Raw genomic sequence first — 21,762 nt, 5'->3', positions numbered from 1 at the left:
ATGGGAAGAAGAAAAGTGCTGTTTTTAGGATTTTACCGGCAATTATTCGAATTTTTCTCACTTTTTAAACCTTCCCTAGACCTCCACGGACATTTCAAAACCAAGATAAGATAAATCCGTTCAGCTGTTCTCGAGTTTTAGCGAGACTAACGAACAGCAATTGATTTTTATATATAAGATAGGAAATTTCTTTTTTGGATCTGATACGTGCAGTGCTGGGCACGTTAGTTGCTCGAACGTATGAATAGACCTTAAGCCGTAAGACTACCAATTGAATACCGCTGTTTGACACATTACTTTGGGCCAGCCTCACCTTAGGAATCCTGCAAATCAGGGAATACCTTTCACCAAAGGGAAAACCGGATCCCAGTTAGTTCAAAGAACCCACTGCCATACAGTCCCCCACTTGTCGAGATCTATCTACCTTTGTACTGATGAAAGGAGTAAGTTGCTCCCGAAATATATATTTACATTGAAAATTAAAAATTGTACTTTGGAGAAAGCCTGCCTGGAAGTGCCCTTGTCTATTAATTTTAGGTTAGACTACAAATAGCAGACAAAAATCTAATCTCCGAGATCTATCTTTCATCCATAATGCGCAAAACGGATCTGTGGAAAGTTGTTGATGAATCCCATCCCAACTTTCACAGAAAAAAGATGTGGTGGGCGTCTTCCACCACCCTATTGCAAAATACACAGTCAGGTAAACGTACGTTCCCAATCTTGGACAGTTAACACTGGAAATCTACATGTCTTTATTTTACGTTCCTTGGCAAAAAGAGTAAGGGGAGTCACCCTCGCAACAACCATCATTACCGATTCTAAGACAGTGGGGTAGGCAGACACCAACCCAAAGCTTCCATCTCTATCTTTGCAAAAGGCTACTCCGATACACCATTTCAGCCGAAACCTGCGCACTATAAAACAAAATGGATTACGTTGCAATCAACGTTTGCCCTCAGCCGATTTAAAGCCAAAATTCCAGCTGCGGCTGTGTTTGCTGTTGGTTTAATATACTCGTACTTACCATTGGTTGGAGTCTTTAATAATGATGGACTCTTTTATAATCTCGCCCAGCGATAAGGGATCCAGCGTCGGGATTCTTTTTTTAATTAAGATGACTACTTTGGTTTCTTTTCCAGTGCAAGACTGAACCCATGAGCCGTCATCAATCCGCTTATACATAACATCAATATGACAAGTTTGCTTTGCGCCTATTGAACAGTGTAGTATTCGAGAGTTCTGGCCCTAGAATGGTTCCCTGTGCTACCTTGGACGTGATTTTCATCTTCCTCTAGCCCTCCAGTGTCTCATAGAGCAGCAGCGGTCTCTCAGATAAGTTATTTTTGACATAAAGTGTTACGAGGAGTCGACATCAACGTCTCTGCGTCTCAGATCGATCAATAACATCCACAGCCACCATTCCAACATCCATTGTGCATCTCTCTATTCTAAAGCTGAACTCTTGGGATAAGTCCTCAGCAGAACATAACGCTTCAGCGAATCTACTCCTCATGAGCTTTTCGAGCATTTTCCCGACTACATCAGGCATACAGAATGTCCAATTTAGGGTCTCCTTAGCAGATTTACTTCACGACAAGGAAAATTGCCTCCTCCAGGTAAGCGTTGAATGGCGCCGAGGAGTAGGTCCCACCGATGGTGGAACCACAGCTGGTACTACTTTGCCGGAATACTCTATGGTCCTGGCACCTTCTTATTTTTGTAGAGAGGGCTGCCACTTCCAGGATTTTCATGGTGAAAAATGCGGAAACCACGGCGTCTTGGCACCTTCTTATTTTTGTAGAGAGGGCTGCCACTTCTAGGATTTTCATGGTGAAAAATGCGGAAACCACGGCGTCTTCCACGCAGGTGTTATCAATTGGAACAAGTTCATCTGTTGGGCAATAAGTGAACAGGATTTCGGCAGAACTTTCTAATGATCAATTTATAACCGAGTCTCCAAGATTCCTTATCCACCTCATTGACTAGCTCGTACCCAGCATTGAGCTTTGCTTTTGTTTATCATGCTACGGTGGTGTCTTTTTAGCTCATCCATACTTTGTCATTGTCATTCCGCCTCCCGGTTATCTAAATCTTGAATCAAATGGCGAAACTAGTGACCCTCTTTTTACAGGTCGGCAATAGAAAGGGCCCTTCAGTGTATAGAAGCCCCGTAGGCTGTCGCTACCAGGCTTATAACTGATTTTACGACAGTGTCAGCTGTAGCGCTACCACCTTCTAAAGTGTCCTCGAGCGCGGCTCTGCCTATACTAAGAGCTTCGACGAATTTCCTGATGTTTACCTTTGTGACATTTCACGCGAAGGGAGAGTGCCGGGCTGTTGCACGTCGAGCGATAGCATCAGCCACTTCGAATGCCACGTAATGAGGGTCGTTCGCCGGATAGTTTTGTAGAACTCATATCCCGTCCACTGACGACAGCATTTATTCCCACCCGAAGTCGGGAATGGCTTTTTCATAGCCTAGACTAGTATAGTCCCTAAAAGGGCATATCACTAAACACCAAATCCAGACAAAGCTATCTCTTCGGCCTCGAACTTGGCCCGAAGTCGAGTGCTGTCGTCTCGAACCGACACTGGTTAATAATAAGTCGGGACTCTATTTGGCTGGGTCCGGGCTGTTCCGGTAGTGTTCGCTGATTAACACTAGATATGCTTTTATTTCTGCAGCGAACTGTGCTAGCATTGAAGAAAGGAACAATACGCAAAGGTATTCTGGTAGTTAGTCTGTTGTCGCTTGGGGTTCAGTTTCTTAGGTTGTACTACAATCGATCATCTCCAAACGGAAGAGGGAGCATATTTTGCCCAAAGTTAAGGCAAACACAGAGCTTGCCAAGAGAAGAAGGTTCTTAAGTCTCACGGTAGCAGGTGGATATAGAAGCTAGCAGACAGGAGATTATCTTCGAGATCAAGGATATTGATAAGATCCCTACAAAGAAGGAAGTTCGCAAGTTCCCGAAAATGGAAGTTAAACTAAGCGGTTCATAGATATCGGAGGATAAAGGCCTGCGAAGGAAAGTGGCCGTATTTGTCAGTATATTGGCTGAAGTTATACTGGTCTGCAAAGAGTGGCTTAAAGCACAGATACCACTGAGGTAATGCTACACACGACTTGATTTCGACCAAAACTCAACTCCATGTAAAATTAAACAAACAATTACTAAAAAGAGGATGAACCATCAACGTTTGGCGCGCAGATATCTGGAGTAGAAATCATTTTTCACCATTGTGAGGCCACATAGTATCTAATTCTCCATACGTTTAGGGCCAAACTGGTGTAGTCATAATGAACAAACCATATCGCAGTTATGGAAGTTATATCTGGGTCAGACACCAAATAGAACACGCAGCTTTGCAGGCATTTTGGAAAAGGACCATTAAGGAGCTCATGAAGCACTCTAAAATCGGACTTTTTAGACTATGCTCCTCCTAGCCCAACACTCGCTCAATATAAGAAAGTATTGCGTATTTTATGCAGTAATGCCCAATAATAACAATTTCAAGCGATTTGAGTGATCCAACCCAACATCCCAAAGGTCACTGGACGTGAGGATTTGAAGTATTCGTTGTATTTCACTTCAACGCCCAGACAAGACACAACCCAATTACTGTCTGAAATCGCAGAGTTTCTGTCAGTAAGCCTTTTACTCTACCAGCAATATCAAGGAGGAGCTGACAGTGCCAACTGTGAGGAGACATATGAACGACTGCCAGGCAACCTGAGGGAACTCAAATAGAGAGACAAAAAAAAATGTTTTAAATTGCGCGTGTGAGGTGGGGGTTACAGGCTGGTGATGAACAAACTGCAAGAAGAAAGGCCCCCTGTCCACACCGGCTCATGAAAAAAATTGTCACACTGTCCCTCACCATGAAAACTGCGAAAAGCAACCATTAGTGCAGTCTAACAGGTATGTCATCCCTCAACAACCGCTATCAACCGCTCAATCACTCAAATCACATATATATCTTTACAATGGGTAGAAACCATAGGAAGTGGTCTTGCATTTGAGGCAAAAATTCCTTCAAACAAAAAGTTGTAATAATCCACGACTTGGGCGGAATGCTTAAGACGTCGCAGGAGGAATAGCTTGCAAAATTGCTTTTGTTATGGACGATGTTTATTCTTTTCTTCATTTATCATGTCATTTGATCTTGGCTATGTTCAGGACCTAGTTAGTAAAATAGGATCAGATGGAAAACATACTAACCTGACAATTTGGAATGTGACATTTTCGAGTTTATAAGACGGTGACTGGGATGATAAAAATCATAATTTTTTGTTGTTTTTTTTGTATCATTTGCGATATCGGTGAGCACTACGTCGTGGACCACAAATAAAAGTCTGATTTTAATCAAGATTTCGTGCGGCAACTTTTATATTCCGCTGAGAGCACTTTACATACATAGGACGTCCATTTCATAAGGCAACGTACACACTGGGATTCCCCAAAAATCGTCTGACTTCACAAAGAGAAACTTTTATATTTTGGGGATTCCCCTAAATGATCCTTCATTGGGTAAATAAATACTGCATAGTGCGTCCTATTCCGTATGGATGAGGATGATCCCGCCCGGAAAGTCTATAAGGGCAATATCTATGGTAGGAAAAGAAGACGAGGCAGACCCTGCCTAAGATGGAGCGATGGCGTGGGCCAGGACGCCAGACAGCTTTTAGGGATATCGAATTGGTGGACCTCGGCGCAAAAGCGGGATGTCTGGAGTTCCTTATTAAGGCAGGCCTAGACCGGATACCGGTTGTTGCGCCATTGATGATGATGATGATGATGATTGGAAAAAAAAAACAATACACCTACAAAAAAAATGAGCCAAAAAACAACTTGGACACTTCAAATTTAATACAAAAAGGATGAATTTCTGACAACAATTGAGTAGATTAATATTGTGTGTGGTGACCACTAACTTTCAAAATTGTGAGATGTCTTCTTTTCATTAATTCTACAAGTTTTTCGTTAACTTCTGCAGGAATAGACCTCCAGATACCTCTGTGATTCTTCAAATTCTTTTTGCCTTTTACCTCTCTTTTCCGTAGCTCCTTTTCGACGTGTGGCCACAAGGGTTCTATCAGATTTCAATTCAGGCTCCGAGGTGGCTGGGCAAGAGTCCTTTTGACATTATAGAGGACCCATTCCTTGACGACCCTGGTTGTGTGTTTTAGATCATTGTAATGATCTAACATTACGTCAGATGAACAAGTCCAATATAGCAATGGTAGCTGATATGTCCTGGTTTGGTATGTCAAGTTAATTTATTTTAGTGACATTTTCTTGGTTTATTTGTAGTAACCCTGGTCCTTTAGACGAGATAGTACCTCACATCATGATGCTACCACTGCCTTGTGTAACTGCTGCCACAATATTACGAGCTTCTAGGAAAATGACCACCTTTCACCACACACGGTTTTTTAAATATTACTTTGGGAATGCGATGGCTTCTTCTCCCCTCTCTGTGAAGAAAATTGCGAACGGTTTTAGGAAGACCCATTACTACACCTTTATGACAAAATTCCTGCAATAGATACTAACGTTGAACGTTGATTGATTGGTCCGACTAGTTTTCACGGTTCTGCGAGAAACGGAGGCGCTTTCCTTAATTTTTTTTATTGCTTGATGAACAGTAAACGTTGGCTTTTTTGTTTTTGAGCTAGCTTCCTAATGGTTTTATAATATTTAATGATCAGCTCATTGGAGTCGCTGCTCATTTTCTATTTTCAGCCTTTAACGCGAGATACTTGCAACAAAATAATCGTTTTCGTATACGCCAGGGAGCTCAGAAGTTATAAATACTAGAAGAAACATAATGGTACACCCCTTTGAGCAGCAATCAGATTAGGTGTTGCGATATAAAATGATAATTTAAAGTGTCCAAGTTTTTTTTTTCCAGCCAGTTTTCGCAAGCCTCTTTTGAGGCCAACTTAGTAGCACCAAGAGCTATTTACATGGACCGGAAGAGATGGTAAACACTTGTTGCCAGGTCTGGACTATACGGTGGGTGCGATAGGACATCCCATCCGAGCTCCCGTAGCTTCTGGCGGGTCATCAAAGATGTGTGAGGCCGAGCGTTGTCCTAGTGGAACAGAACACCATTCCTATTGACGAATCCTGGCCGCTTCTGGTCAATTGTCCGCTTCAAATGGTCGAGTTACTCATAGTAGAGGACCGAATTGAGGGTCTGGCCATAGTTGAGCAGCTCATAGTGGATGACTCCCTTCTAATTCCACCAAACACACAGCAAAACCTTCCTGGCCGTCAATCCGGACTTGGTGATGGTTTGGGCCGGCTTACCGCGCTTCGATCACGTTCTTTTTCGCTTGAGGTTTTCGTACGTGATCCACTTTTCATCACCAGTCACCGTCCGCTTCAAAAATGGGTCGAATTCGTTCCGTTCCAGCAGTGCATCGCAAGCGTTGTTTCGGTCCAAGAGATTATTTTCGTCAACTCGTGTGGCACCCAAACATCCAGCTATTTTTGGAATCCAATCTTCTGCAAATGGTTCCAAACGGTTTTATGGTGCTTAACCAGTTCCTGGCCAATCGAGCGAATGCTCACATGCCGGCGGACGATTGGCCACTACACCAGAACGAAATCGATCGAACCAACGCTGTGCTGTGCGAATCGTTACAGTATCGGACCCATAAACTTCACAAATTTTTTTGGCCGCCTTCGTTGCATTTTTACCTCTCAATGTAAAATATGACGAATTTCTTCCTTGGTGGACTCCATCTTTGACGCGCTATAACTTAAGACTGAAAACGTACGATCATAAAACTGTCAAAGAGACACCTGTAGCCCAGATTGTCGTCTTCGAATCGCCGTATAGTATGACCGGATACGATAAGTACAACCCAAGATATGTGTGTCGCCATCTATTGACAAAATACGACATTACTTTTTCCCCAACCTAATATTTCTGTAGAACATAGAATTAATAAAATAATAATAACGGTAGAAAACACCCATAAATGGTTATTGTTTTTTCTTTCATAACTTATTTAAAAATTCCATATAGTTTTCGAGTTGTTTGTCTTCAAAGTGGACTGCAGTAACTGTCCAACTTTTTAATTGTTTGACTGTATATCATTTGCAAAATCGCAAAATACAGGCTGCGACAGCATAACTTCCTTTTTTAAAATGCGCGCCACTCAGTTAGTTGATGTCATAGCGGAGCGCTAGTGGTCTCGTTCAAGAGGGGATACTGTAAAGTTTTGTCCCGACACGGTTCAGTCGCCATCATGCGTTGGAATAGTGAGGAGCGTGCCTTTGCCGTTGAGGTTTACTTTTCAAGTGGATGTTCGGTTATTGCAACACAGCGTGCATTTCGGAGTCGCTTTAATTTAGCCCCGTTGGCTCCCGTCCCAGACCGCAAATCAATTGTTACATGGGTCACTACATTCAGACAAACTGCAAGTGCGACAAAAGGAAGAACTGGAGTCCCTTGGCCCGTTAGATCACCTGAGAACATTGAAGCAGTGAGAGCGTCAATGTTGCGATCGCCACGGCGTTCTGCGTGCAAACATGCATCTGCCCTTGGACTATCCGATCGTTCTGTGAGAAGAATTCTTCGTGATGATCTTCATTTTCATCTCTATAAAATGGCGATAGTGCAAGAACTTTCAGAACGTGACTTCAATTCTGGGATGGACGCGTGTGAGCTTCTTCTTCTTGATGTCGTTCCCGAGGGTGCTATTGTTTTTTTTAGCGATGAAGCCCATTTTCATTTGTGTGGGTCGGTTAACAAACAAAACATGCGCCACTGGGCTGACACCAACCCTCGAGAATTGCATCGAAAGCCTTTGCATTCACCCAAAGTCACAGTGTGGTGTGCAATTTCCTCAGCTGGAATTATTGGTCCTTGGTTTTTTGAGGAAAATGAGGTTACAGTGACAGTAAATTCGGACCGGTATGTAAACATGCTACAGAATTTTTTTTCCCACGGCTAGAAAATTTGGATTTGGGGGACACTTGGTTCCAACAAGATGGTACAACAGCACACACTTCAATCACTTCACTTCAATCGATGGCTGTTTTGAGGGAACACTTTCCAGAGCGCCTTATCTCAATTAGAGGCGATTTGGAATGGCCGGCACGCTCTCCCGATCTGTCCCCTTGTGATTTTTTTCTATGGGGTTTTTTGAAATCCCGTGTTTATGTGAACCGTCCAAGAAGCCTACAAGATTTGAAGACCAACATCCAAGAAGAAATTGCCAACATAACACCTGCTATGCTAACAAGAGTCGTGACAAACGCCAGAAATCGGTTTACGCAATGTATGGAGAATGGGGGACGTCACCTAACAGATTTGATCTTCAAAACAATGTAAATAAAAACTTTAGACATGTACCTACATTATAAAAAATAAATAAATATTTTCCGATGCATACAATAGTTTTTATTGAGCTTTGAAAAAAGGAAGTTATGCTGCCGCACCCTGTACTTTTGCACACTGCATATGTATGAAGATCTAGTTTTATTTAAGATTTCGCGTGATACTTTTTCTTTTCCACCATTAATGCGTTTACAAAGGGCGCCCGTCCCACATGGGAAAGGAAACTCTTGGATTCTCCCAAAATCGTCTGACATTTCTCAAACAAAAATTGTTTTACTTTGGGGATTCCCCTAAATTGCCTGGATAGGTGGGCGAACGTATGCACACTACGATTAAGTTGCGAGAATGACTGAACAAAAAAACATGAATTTTGTTGGTATTTGCGCCTGGCTAATATAGAGGCGTGCAAGGGTAGACCGGCAGGACATTTCAGTTGAATTGCACGAAGGTGCTGACACACCTATATGGCCAATATTCGCCAATTTCCGTATATATCATATGTAGCTCTCCTCTTCTGATTTAGCTAGCCCAAATGGACTAAGGTCCTTGACTTCTTGTATCTAGTTTACAATAAACTTTATGGAGAGGAATTAATGAAATTAGAATGAGGGTCCAGTAGGCGATCATGTTTTACATTTGATTTTAGGACGTGTTACGTCATTGAAGAGGCAGCAGAAAAAATGTGGATCGCGAAGCAAAGTGGCTTCTGCAGAAGTTAATGCATTTCGACTATAATTCCACAGGGAACGAAATCGAATGATAAAATCACTGATAATTGGTGTTACCTTATTTCTGAGTAATTGGGAGTGTATCCCACTCGGTAGCTCGACTTAGAGAAGGCTATTAAATTGGATCGATGCACCGTAGCATAACGACAGATCCATGTCAAATTGTTCGCCAAGAGTCATCTGTATTTTCCATTTCGGGTCTCGACTTTTGCCAAAAGTCAATCAAATTGCATATGCTTTTGGCACTGTAGCGTTGGGACCATGAAGGCGATCGGTAACAGTTTCTTCGTTTCTGGAAATTTAAAATGTTAGACAAGGTTAGCACATACCTGTATGACATGATTATAACAAGGGGTCAGAAGTGTAATTTAGATGTCTGTTTTTATCTTTAGGACTTTCAGATTTATGATAATAAAACTGAAAAAAATAGTCTCATTCAAAACTGGGACCGGGACATAAAATGAAGGAAGAAACCCAAACTACTATAAATAAACATATCCTTTCGAGACTAATAAACTCCTACTTTCCAATTAAAAATAGTCCATTAATTATGCGAATATATTACCCTTGTTTCAATGTTATTAACCAAATGAAGGTCGCTGACAACATCCTGCTGCCGCAATCTCTATCCAGTTCTCCATGACGTTGCTCCACAAACAGGTTCTTTTCACAAATTCATAATTAGTATCATCCGATTCGTTGGTGATGCACATTCCAATCGTCCTCTAGTGACGCACCTCCATATTACGAACAATATCCGCTGAAACACCAAAACTTTCTTGACCTTGACCAGCCATTTAACATTCTTACGTCCACTTCTTTTGCATACTCGACTCTTACGAATGAATCAGTTCTACCACAAAAATATATACAGTGAACCATGAAAATGAGGCATGTGGCAAGCTTATTTTCAGAGCAACCAAAAAAAAACCCCACAAAATTTGGATCAATGACATCATTTCGTAGACGATTTGTGTTTTTCCGATATTTTCCTAAAGATCATGAATAGATTCATGATCGATTTTTCCATTCAGGAATAATTTTCAGAAAGAGTCCCCTTCGGTTCATGAGTCCCAAAATCCCAAGTGCGCGAGGGATTATCTGAATATTAAATGATATTTTTAGCTGAAACGTGTTGAAGCTTCACCCATCGTTGATTTCTTCTCGCGCGAACCATAACACAATTAGATACTTGGACCTATTTTTAGATGATCGCGTACACCTGAGAAAGATCTCGCTAGTCAAACGGGTCGGGAACAACAAGATCATCATCGGCGGATCTAGTCTAACTGGCTGGCGTACCAAACAATGGACGTCGTGCTTTTTACATAGAATTCTGTGTCGTCAGTCCCAGCTCTGTGTTGTTCCTATGTTTTTGGCAATAAGATTTTTGGCGATCGATGACCAATGGTCTTCTGGTTACTCAGCATAATTGATCCTTCGGTGATCAACAGATTTCTTAGCGATCATTAGTCATTGTGAAACTATATTGAGGGAACATCTGTAGATATCTTCATTTGAAAGGCAAATCCTTCGTACTTAACACGATCGGAATATCGATCAGCATCCATTCTTTGCAGATACTCATCTTAGATCTATTTTCGATCAGCAAAAAAAGGCGTGGCATGGCGTCAATTGACTAAATTTAAAAAAAGGCACATCTGTTACCCAACATGATTGCTGCCGTAAATTTTCATGAATTGAACGAGTGATTACTTTCGTCAATAATTTAATATGAACTCAACGTAGAATGCATCGTGATGCACTTTGCATCATGCATAGTTTTCAGATAGTAGATACTGACGATGATGATCATGGACCATGATCATGATTTCAGTGATTATCGCCGAATGATTCTAATAAAAAATCACATGGAATTTTTACGTTAGTTCCTAAATTAGCGTAATAAGTAAACAAATTCTAAAAAGAGATTTCCATTCATGAGCTTTGAAGTATTTGCCAGAAGTGGCTCGAGATCAATTGAGACTTTTTAGGATCAAAATTTTGAAATTTTTGGCATGAATAGTAGAAGGCTTTGCGCGAAAAGCTGCGATATTAGATGTTTGTAAAAAAATGTGGTTTCAAATAAATGCTTCAAAGATTCTAGGGATTATTGGTGGTATAATCGCTGACTTTACAAGCCATAAATTTATTTATTGTAATTTTGCACAATTTGAATTCTATCTGGTAACATCACTGAGTGGTTTGAATATAAGCTGTGTCAAGAAGTACAAAGCCAGCACTGTGTTCGAAACACATGGCCGCGTGGGCGTAATAAACCTTGTTTCTTTTTGTTTTGATATTTTGGCTGTGAATCTGTTCCTGCTTAAGGAAATGCAATGTAAAGCGTACACAATATGTGTGGAGAGAAGTAACCCCATGACATACATAGATAAAGTTAACGGACAGGAAAGAATTGAGGCTTTCAAATCCCTCAATTTCCATAAACTTACGAGGCGTCTCAACCTCAAAGACCAGGTAATTACGGTCAAGGAAGATGAGCCTACGAGGATAAAAGTTTATTGCAAATCAGCGTCCTGCGCGAATAACTTGGCATCCGACAATCGCTTGGTCACATTAGGGCTAAAAGCATATATTTCCTTGAGACATACCCATAGATTTGGGATTATTAAAGGCATCCCCACGGATTTCACAGAAGATGAAATACTACAGGACATTAACTCTCCGATAAAAGTGACGAAAGTGCAAAGGTTGAACTTCAGATCTAAGGAAAACAAAGATGTCTTCCTTCCATCTCGAACAGTCAAATTAACCTTCGTTGGCTCTGACATCCCCAAACATATCTCAATCGGTAGCGTGAGGGTTGAGATTGACCATTACTTAAACAGACCGAGGCAATGTTTTGCTTGTGGCAGATTGGCCCACATTGCCACTAACTGCAAAGCGAAAGTGAGTAAATGTTTAAATTGCAGTGGTCCAAAAGATCAGTGCGATGGCAACACGTGCGGTAAAAAATGTGCTCTATGTGGTAAGTCCGACCATGACGCCAGAGACAGAAAGTGCACCATCTGGGTCGAACATGCGATGTTGACTGTGACGTTGCCTGCCTGCTGGAAAAAAGAGAAAGTCCGAACAACTGGACAAGGAATCCTCAAGATGAGTTCAACAGAACCATCAGTGGGAGCAAAAAATTCAGTTCTGCTGTCAAATCAAATCTACGCCTGAACACCAGAACAGCCTTTCCCAAAGGTGACTATCAAAAACCACTTACGCCAAATCAAACTGTTTTCGAACACCCAACGTACACGGTTGTATCCGAGTATCAGAAAGTATTGTCGCAAATCCTTAAACTCATGAACAGCATCTCTTCAAAGATACAAGATCCATCTTTGGCAGAAGACATACAAAAAATCAAAAAACAGACTAATCAACTCAACATCACGAGCGACTTAATGTTCATAGAAATTGCAAATGGTAAACATCCTACAATATAACATTCAAAGTCTAGCTAAAAATAAGTCTGAAATTGAATACTTTGCTAATACTCACGGCTATGACATACTATCCCTACAAAAAATTTTCACTTTTAACTCGTCCCATCATTCTCGTTACCTAAAAGGTTTCAACCTTATGTACAAATTTAGAGGGGATGGCTATGGTGGAGTTGCCCTTGCATTTCGCAAAGACATAAATGCCAGGCCAATAATCTATGATACCAACATGGACATCATTATCACTAAGACCCTGAACCTTACTCCAAACATCACCATTACCTCCATATACATGCCCCCGCATACAACTACGACTACTTTCAAAGTAGAACTAGACAAACTATTTCAATTTCTGAGCAATACCCCAAACACAATAATAACGGGCGACCTAAATGCCAGGTCATTCATACTTGGGGATTCCATCGAGAATAGTAAAGGGAGGTATCTCTCAAACACAATATGCAGATCTGACTTTAGACCACTCAACAACGGTTCACTAACCTTTGTGGATCAGGTAACAAATGGCAAAACAAGAGCATCTGCACCAGATGTCACCCTTACTAATTCTAATACTATATCCTGGTCCTGGAACGCGCTGGTACAACCGATCTCTAAAAGCAAGCATAAACCAATAGCCATCCACAGTAACACCATTGTAATTCAACAGAAATACAAAATAGGCCTCCTTCATCTAAAAACTGCCTTGCAGTCAATCCCTCCCACGGAGAATTTGAACGATCTGACATCGGAAATCCAAAGTAAAATCTGTCGACATTCAAAATCCGCAAGGGCTCCTCCCATAAACCATGGTGGAACAGTGATCTGAAGACACTATTTGTAGAGAAAAGGCAAGCTCTGAGAGCCTACCACAGTAATGCCAACCACACCAACTTCATGTCCTTCTCAGTTGCAAACAAGAAATGGTTACAAGCGGTGAAGGCGGCTAAGAAAAAAGCCTGGGATGAGATTTGGGAAGAACTGAGTGTCGAAAAAGACACTAAGGTATTCTGGAAAAGCATAAAATACTTTAAAAATGTTCAAGAGGAAGAAACCAACAACCGGAGTTGGGACTCTGAAAATGACCAGAAATACCTAGACTTTCTAAGCTCAAGGTAAAACAAGCCAACTCCAAATAATTTTACATCCCACTTACCGCCACCATCGCTACAACAAAATTTTACTCCTGAGGACGAGAACAAACGGAAAAAGGACTCCGCACCGGGTAATGACCAAATTACGTACACGTACATTCAGTGGCTAAGCCCATCGGTCAAATCTGCTCTGCTAACCTCCATTAATGAAACTTGGCAAAATTTAAACCCTCCACAGGAGTGGTCTGTTATCAAGATAGTTCCCATACCCAAAATAAACAAAGACCTGTCAGACATTAAAAAATTCAGACCCATATCTCTAATTAATGTTTTCGCCAAAATCCTCAACACACTTGTCAAAAACAGACTAAACCATTTCATTCTAGAGCACAAAATTCTCCCTCGCAACAGTCATGCCTATCAGAGCGGATTATCCACTGTGACATGTCTAAATGACATCCTTCTCTCAATCTCCATAGCTAAAGCAAACAAACTGCAGGCGCAAGCGGTAGTTCTTGATGTATCCAAAGCATATGAAAGTGTAGATCTAAAAACCCTTGAATCTAAAATGATCTTTCATAAAATACCAGCCGAAATCATTATCTGGATCTCATGGTTCCTGGCTAACAGGAATCTAATCCTAGGTGATGCGAAAGCGGAAATTTGCAATGGTATACCCCAAGGATGTGTCTTGAGCCCCACACTATTCAACATTTACACGGCCTCACTTCATAAACCAGTCGACGCCAACATAGAAATCTATCAATATGCTGATGATTTTTTCATATTAGCCACTGGCAAAACAATTACGGAAACTGAAGCCTCCATTAAAGCCCAAACAGTAGCCCTCATTGACGAATGCAAAAGCCTAAATCTTCATATAAATCCGGACAAATCAAAATTCATCACCCTTAAAAGTAACACTAGTACACTACACCCCTTGAATCTTGGCAATATCAGCATACAGCAATTCAAAAAGATAACCTTCCTTGGCAAGACAATTAACTCATCTTTAATATTAAAAGATCAAACAATTGACACCATCACTAAGGCTAAAAAAGCTGCTAGAGTCATCAATTTCTCTACTGGGCATTCTTGGGGCCTTCCTCCTGAAAATAGCATCAAATTGTTCAGAGTGCCAATACGGCCCATCCTAGATTACGCCGCTGCCACATCTGTAATAGCACCCAAATACCTAAATAACAAAATCACCTCAATAGCGGCCACAATCCTAAAAAGATGCCTAGGGCTTACCAAAACTGCTCCTCATCTGTCCACCTTTGCTCTGGCAAATGAACCGCCGCTCCATCTCAGAATAACGATTTTAGCAACTAAGGAGCTATTAAGGCTCCATGCAAATCGACCTCATGTCTTTCGGAATGTCAAAGAGAGTGCAGATGCTAAAAATGGCCTGGCCTCTCTGCAACTTACAAACGTTTCTCTCACCTCTTTGACCTCGTGAGAGCTGACATAAAATCAAGCCCTCCACATAACTTACAAGTAATTATAACTCAGGCGACAGGCAGAAACATTCCAAAAACTGCTTTAGCAAAGGAGATCAATGCCTCCATATGCAACTACAAATCCAGGAATTTTGAAATAACACATCGTTCAATAACTCCCGGGACTAGCGTAGAAATGGCGCTAATAATGCCATTTATATACCAAGGTTCAGAAGTACCAACCTTCAGATAAGATGTGTCAAAATTTGATGTAATTCGAAACATAACCAAGAAAGCTATAGTGGTTAAACTGACGGTACCTTTGCAATCGTGAAAAAATGGACCAAAACGAGTTTCGTGTGTTGATAAAACATTGTTTTCTAATGGGGAAAAAACACTGTTCAAGCTCAGCAATGGCTTGAAAAACGTTATCCGGACTCTACTCCGTCGAAAACAACCATTTGTCGGTGGTTTTCGATGTGAAACGCGGTCGTGCTGATACAAATGATGCGGAACGTTCGGGTCGGCGAAATGAGTGAGTAACTCCCGAAAATCGTAATGGGTGACCGCAAAATGAAAGTGCGCGAGATAGCTAAGATGGTGAACATATCAACTGGTAGTGCATTTACTATTTTGCACCAAAAATTGGCTATGAAAAAGGTTTTTTCCAAATGGCTGCCGCGTTTGGTCACAATGGAACAAAAGCAACAACGTATCAATGATTCGGAGAGCTGTTTGGCACTGTTTACTCGCAATAAACAGGATTTTTTGCGTCGATATGTGACAGTGGACGAAACATGGATTCACCATTTCACTCCGGAGTCAAGTCGGCAGTCAGTTGAATGGCGTACGACCGGTGAAAGCCGCTCGAAGCGTCCAAAAACACAACAGTCGGCCGGCAAAGTGATGGCGTCCGTATTCTGGGATGCGAATGGTATAATTTTCATTGACTACCTCGAAAAAGGGAAAACCATCAATAGCGACTACTACATGGTGTTATTGGATCGTTTGAAGGTCGAAATAGCGAAAAAAACGCCCACACATGAAGAAGAAGAAAGTCATCTTTCATCAAGACAACGCACCGTGCCACAAGTCAATCAAAACGATGACCAAATTCAACGAATTAGGCTTCCAACTGCTTCCTCATCCTCCGTACTCGCCGGATCTGGCCCGCAGCGACTGCTGGCTCTTTTCGGATCTCAAAAAGATGCTTCAGGGAAAAAGATTTGGCTCAAATGAGGAGGTGATCGCTTCTACTGAGGCTCATTTTGAGTCAAAAGACAAATCGTTCTACAAACATGGCATTGAAAAGTTGTGTTTTCTTCCTGGAAGAAGGGCTTTAGCCGAGTCAAGTAAACCTTTTTGACCGAGCCCCCGACGTTGAGACTATAATGATGTGGGTGTCGCTCGACGTGGCTGCGAGAGGCGTCCGTCCTAATTAGGATATGCGTGTAGGATTCCAGATTCCTGGGCACGTCAACCACGGTTTTCGCATAGTTGGCGGGTGGTGGCGACTTCAACTTCAGCAAGGCGTCCTTGAGCAGACGCAACAGATCGGTAGTGTTGAGTCCCGACCTGATGTCGAGAACCGGGTCGCTGGGGAGTCTCAGATTCTCCCCGTATACCAACTCCGCGGGACTTGCAGCAAATTCTTCTCGATTGGCTGTTCGAAAGTCAAGTAGAACGACTGACAGGACCTGCGGCCAAGAAGGGTTGCCTCGCCCCAATCTAACGGCCTTCAGTGGCCTGTGCCACCTTTCGAGCATTCCATTGGGCTGCGGGTGGTATGCGGTTGTCCGGTGGCGTTTGAAGCCGAGGAGTACCAATCTGATCCGAGATATTTAAATCTGACAGTGATAATGCTTGCTTCATTGAGGTTTGATCGAATGTCCATGAGTCATATGTGATTCATTGATAATGTTTTTAAAATTGGAACTGTTGATAACACCGTATCATTAACGGATACTTTAATTCGGTGGGTATAGTGAACTTCGCATTTTTGGGATTGGAAATATTGTCTGTCCACATAAATCTCAGTTTCACTAGCGAATTCAGGACTCCTATCAGGTAAGGTTTTCATAGCACTCCTCATCAGAACGCTCAGGACTATCAGCGTTGTAGTTTGGGTCCTCTATATTATCATCCCTGGTAAAATCGATCTCATCGATATCGTTTTCTGCAAAAATTTCTTCAAACTCTGTTGGTGACGATTTCCAATTCCCAATCCAAATTGAATATGGTCAACCACGAAAGTAAATCTCTCCCAAAACCTAAAGAAAATTGTCGACAATTGACCGTATCGATCCACAAGGGCATAACTGCAACACCACTGAAGTGTCCTGTTAACATGCACTTGTACGCCTCTGTGCCAGTTAGGCTCGAAAATATGGGGTCCTTTTATCATTTCATTTGCTCTAAAATTATCTAGAAAATTTCCGTTCGTTCCACACGATGGATTCAACTGCTTTCTTCGATTACGACAAGACATTTTCCTTGGTTTTTCATATGACTCTAAACTTTCGACTGACTACGCGAAAATTCCTCACCTGCCGACTTCACAATATAACTGCCTCTCCAGTCCCTCAAATACAAGTCCCAAACCTTCCATTTTTCAACAAAATGTTAACTACATGTACAGTACATGAAAAAATCTTTCCTTATTGCCGACACCGATCCGTTAGGTAGAAATACACACGATTGTATGCTAGCACGCAAAAGTATGTAGCATTTCAACCTAGACCAAAAGATACGAGGATAATGAAGAAATGAGAAAGCATTTGCTGTCTGTTGTTTGAGGAGCGAATCGCATGGGGTGCACATTTTGAGTTTTCTGCTTTCCTTTTGCCTTTGATTTGGTATTTCATACTGAGAGGACCTGTGCAAGGAATCAACTTTGGTGTACAAAAAGCAAAAACTGGTCGGTGATTTTCTCTGGCTTCCAAAGGGGCTGCAGAATCAACCAGGTCGGCTTTCATCAAAATGAATGCGAATGAAAATTGGTAAACATATGAACAAACAGACGCATAGCAATCTAATCGATATCAATAGAGTTTTATCGATTTATTAAATCTTGAAAATGGTTGTCCACCTAAACATGGACTCTGACTTAAAATTATTATTGCAAATAAATTCAATGATTTGATAACACCCTTAGCGACACGCGTATAAATGGAATTTTATTCATAAGATTTAAAATAGTAAATATAATTTGGTATTCCCCAGGTTTATTATATTTTTTGGAATAGCTCCGTTGATAAGATATAGAAATTCGGACTATCAAATGACTAAGAAAATCGAATCAATTCATTCACTTTTTAATGGAGCATTAAACAATCTGTTATCGAACAGGAAATGTAACGCAACATGTACTTCCTATTTTAGATTATATGCACCTCCAAAGGTTCCAAGAAATAGTTTTGTTTGCATTACCTCCATAGAAACGCCCGCCTCAGTCAAAATTATATGGGCAAGCGTCCTAATATTTACAATTTAATTTATATGCGAGTTGGTCTGTCAACAATGTTACGCACGTTCTGTTGATTTGCATGACTTTGAGCCGTTTCACATGGGCGTATTTCCGCATAGTTCTCAAATTTACGAGTTGATTTGCATATAATGTTAATTCATTTGTACTTGTTATGTTAGAGGAAAATTACCATTTGATGATGGGCTAGCCACCTGTGTGTTTAGGTCCTTTTTTCTTACATTCCGAATCAATAATTTATACTGATGAACTAGCACCATTTAAAGAGGGGATTCCCCTGACTCCAGGTTCTCTCAGGAGCTTAGAATTAGATCAATTATGCGATTTCATGGGAACCTGCATGATTTTCGTCATGAGCCTGATTTTCCGTCCCTACGATCTTGTGGATAAGCCTCGACTATCTTCAATGCGCTGGAACACCTGCAAGTCCTGCAAAGATTCCGTTCACCACACGAAAGCCTATGGCGTCTAGATTGCGGATGTCACAGTACGCCGGACAGATACAGAGAACATGGAACCAGTCCTCTGAGTCAGCCCCACACAGAACACAACCCTGACTGGAAGCAAGGTTCCGCTTGAAGAGAAACTCATTCAAGCTACCATGCCCCGTCAGTAGGAAGCCCATCTCAAGCGCAAAGTCCACGACGGAACTTCCTCTGGCAGACACATATCTGACGTACTTATATGTGACCCGACCTTTCCCACATTCGTTCCATCTAAGCTGCTACTTGGATGGTCTAACACCTTTTTGACCGCAAGCGGTCCTAGCCCTTCAACCTGATTAATACTGACTAGATCTGTTTGCAGCAAAGATACGCCCCTCCTGATCCTGTAGGCCGTGGCACGCCGGACTACCTCCAGATCAAGAGGAGGAACATCCAACAAAACCTGCATGGCGTCGGTCGAGACCGTATGACATACAGGAAGACACGATGACAACGCCACTCGCTGACAAGCGTAGAGCAACTGCCTGTCCTGCACCGTCAACGCAAAATCATACAACAAAGGGGACCCATACGTACAACATGCCAGAAAGAGTCCCACATAAATGGATCTAGCAGCTCTCCTGCTTAGACCCCACTCACACCTCATCACTCGTCTCAACATATACAACAATTTAGTCAACCGTGGCGTGAGCTCGCGCAGGTGCGGAGCCAAGTACATGCGTTCCGCGATCGTGACTCCCAAGTCAATGGAATGTCCGGATAGTTGAGTGGTTAGAGCACAAGGCTGTTGTACGGAAGGTCGCGGTTCAAATCTCACTGGTGGCAGTGGAATTTGTATCGTGATTTGACGTCGAATACCAGTCGACTCAGCTGTGAATGAGTACCTGAGTCAAATCAGGGTAATAATCTCGGGCGAGCGCAATGCTGACCACATTGCCTCCTACAGTGTTCCTGTAGTGTACCGTTACGGTCTTGAATGAAGTGCTCTAACACACTTCAAGGTCCTGATCCAACATGGATTGTTGCGCCAACGATTATTATTATTATTATTATTTCAATGGAACTCCATTGAGTTGAACACATGGCGTATGACGCAGGTAGCCTTTCAGCATCATCATTACAGACCACGAGTTAACGATGCGCATGTACTCAGTACCCTGCTGCTCGACCTCACGCCGAGTGTTCCCCTCAACAAGAATGAGGAGATCATCCGCGTAGGCAACACATTCCGCAACGGTCGAAAGCTCACCCAACAGTTCATCCATCATCAGATTCCATATAAATGGACCTGCGATAGATCCCTGTGGACAGCCGCGCTCCACGTTCACCCATACACGCTCATTGACACCTTGGACGAATGCTCTTCTGCCATAGAAGTAGCTCTTCCACAGAGCCAATTCCTGGCAGTCACACTCACAAATTTTGGACAACACAGACGACGAAGTTAGGTAATCAAATGCGCCTTTGAAATCTACAATGATTCCAAAGACGTATTTGCTAGGACAACGGACAACAAGGTTCTTGACATGCATCAAGGCGTCGTCGGTGGACCTACCAGTACGGAAGCCATACTGCCTGTCAGACGTCAGATGGGATGTTTTCACTCCCAGTCTCTGGACCATAATCCTCTCCAGGATCTTGCCAAGGGCCGGGAGAAGAGATATAGCCCTATCCTTCTCCGGCGACTTCAGGAGCACGACCATCCTGGCAGTCTTCCAGAATGCTGGGAAGTAACCCTCACGAACACAACACTGAAACAAACACTGGACATGAGATGGGGTGGCCTGCCAGATGGCTTTGCACATCTCGCCAGTCATCCCATCCCAACCAGGTGACTTCCGAGACCTGAGCCTCGCTATGCTCTCCTCGATCTTACAACATCTCAGGGGAGGAATTTCTTTCCCTTCCTGAGAGCGACCGTCAGACCGTTTTCAGAATCCAACGTACTGAAGAACTGAAGTTCAAACATCTTTTCCACCAAATTTGAAACTTTGGTGGTGGCGGAGACAGAGTCCGACGTTGAGCCAAGGAGTTGAGCTAGGTAGAATATACAGTGAAGATGAAGATCGTGAAGGACTGTCATCCACGTCCCTCACAGCAGAGAACGTCGAAAAAATCAAAGATGTTTGATAACTCAACGAGTAAGAATTATGTGCGTATGGGAGGGTATGTAGTAGCGCTCAAAGGATCTTGTACATGAGACAGATCTCTGCGAATTGTGTACCGAAAATGTTAACCGACGAGCAGAAGGAAAAAAGAGCCGCAATTTGAATGGAAAATCTGGAAAAGTTCTAATCAGATTGGGGAGCTTTTTGTCATTTTTCCAGACCGTAGATGAAACCTAAATTCAACAATTTGATGCTGAAATGAAACAACAGTCCATGACTTGGAACGAGTCGAATTACCGACGTCGAAGAATTCAAACCGTCCAAGTCGGCGGGAAAGGTAATGCCATCCATTTTTTGGGACGCTAAGGGAATAATTATGGTGCAATATTTCGAAAAAGGAACCACTTTTACGACTTCTTAATACGCAGACCAAATTAGAGGACCTTACCAGTGGCCTTCAAGAAAAAAAGTGCGGCAAACAGCGAGCTGGAATACTGTTTCACCAAGACAACGCTCTAGTTCGCAAATCGGAGGACCGTCGAGATTCTCCTAAACTTCTCCAGCACTAGTTCTGGTGCAGACTTAACACTGCGAGCCGAGCAACGTTCAGCCCTGAGGCATCTATACGTATCTTTGCAGCGGGTGTTCTC

The 21,762-nt window shown here is 42.3% G+C and overlaps 1 protein-coding gene across 3 annotated transcripts in view; it reads right to left on the bottom strand.

Annotated features, from left to right (window-relative positions):
* The window catches only part of LOC119653249 (transcription factor cwo), a 161,076-nt gene that overhangs the window by 54,799 nt on the left and 84,515 nt on the right, over nt 1-21,762 (bottom strand). The window contains exon 1 of one of the 3 annotated variants that reach the window (XM_038057856.1): nt 9,147-9,285. The exons of the other annotated variants lie outside the window; for them this stretch is intronic. The gene's annotated coding sequence lies outside the window, so the exon portion shown is untranslated. Of the gene's footprint in view, nt 1-9,146; nt 9,286-21,762 lie in introns of those variants that run through there. 3 annotated transcript variants of the gene reach the window in all.

The sequence above is a fragment of the Hermetia illucens genome, chromosome 3, assembly GCF_905115235.1.
Source record: "Hermetia illucens chromosome 3, iHerIll2.2.curated.20191125, whole genome shotgun sequence".
Classification (NCBI taxonomy): Eukaryota; Metazoa; Arthropoda; class Insecta; order Diptera; family Stratiomyidae; genus Hermetia; species Hermetia illucens.
The sequence above is the reverse complement of the archived record's forward strand: the minus strand, read 5'-3'. Positions and strand labels throughout refer to the sequence as shown.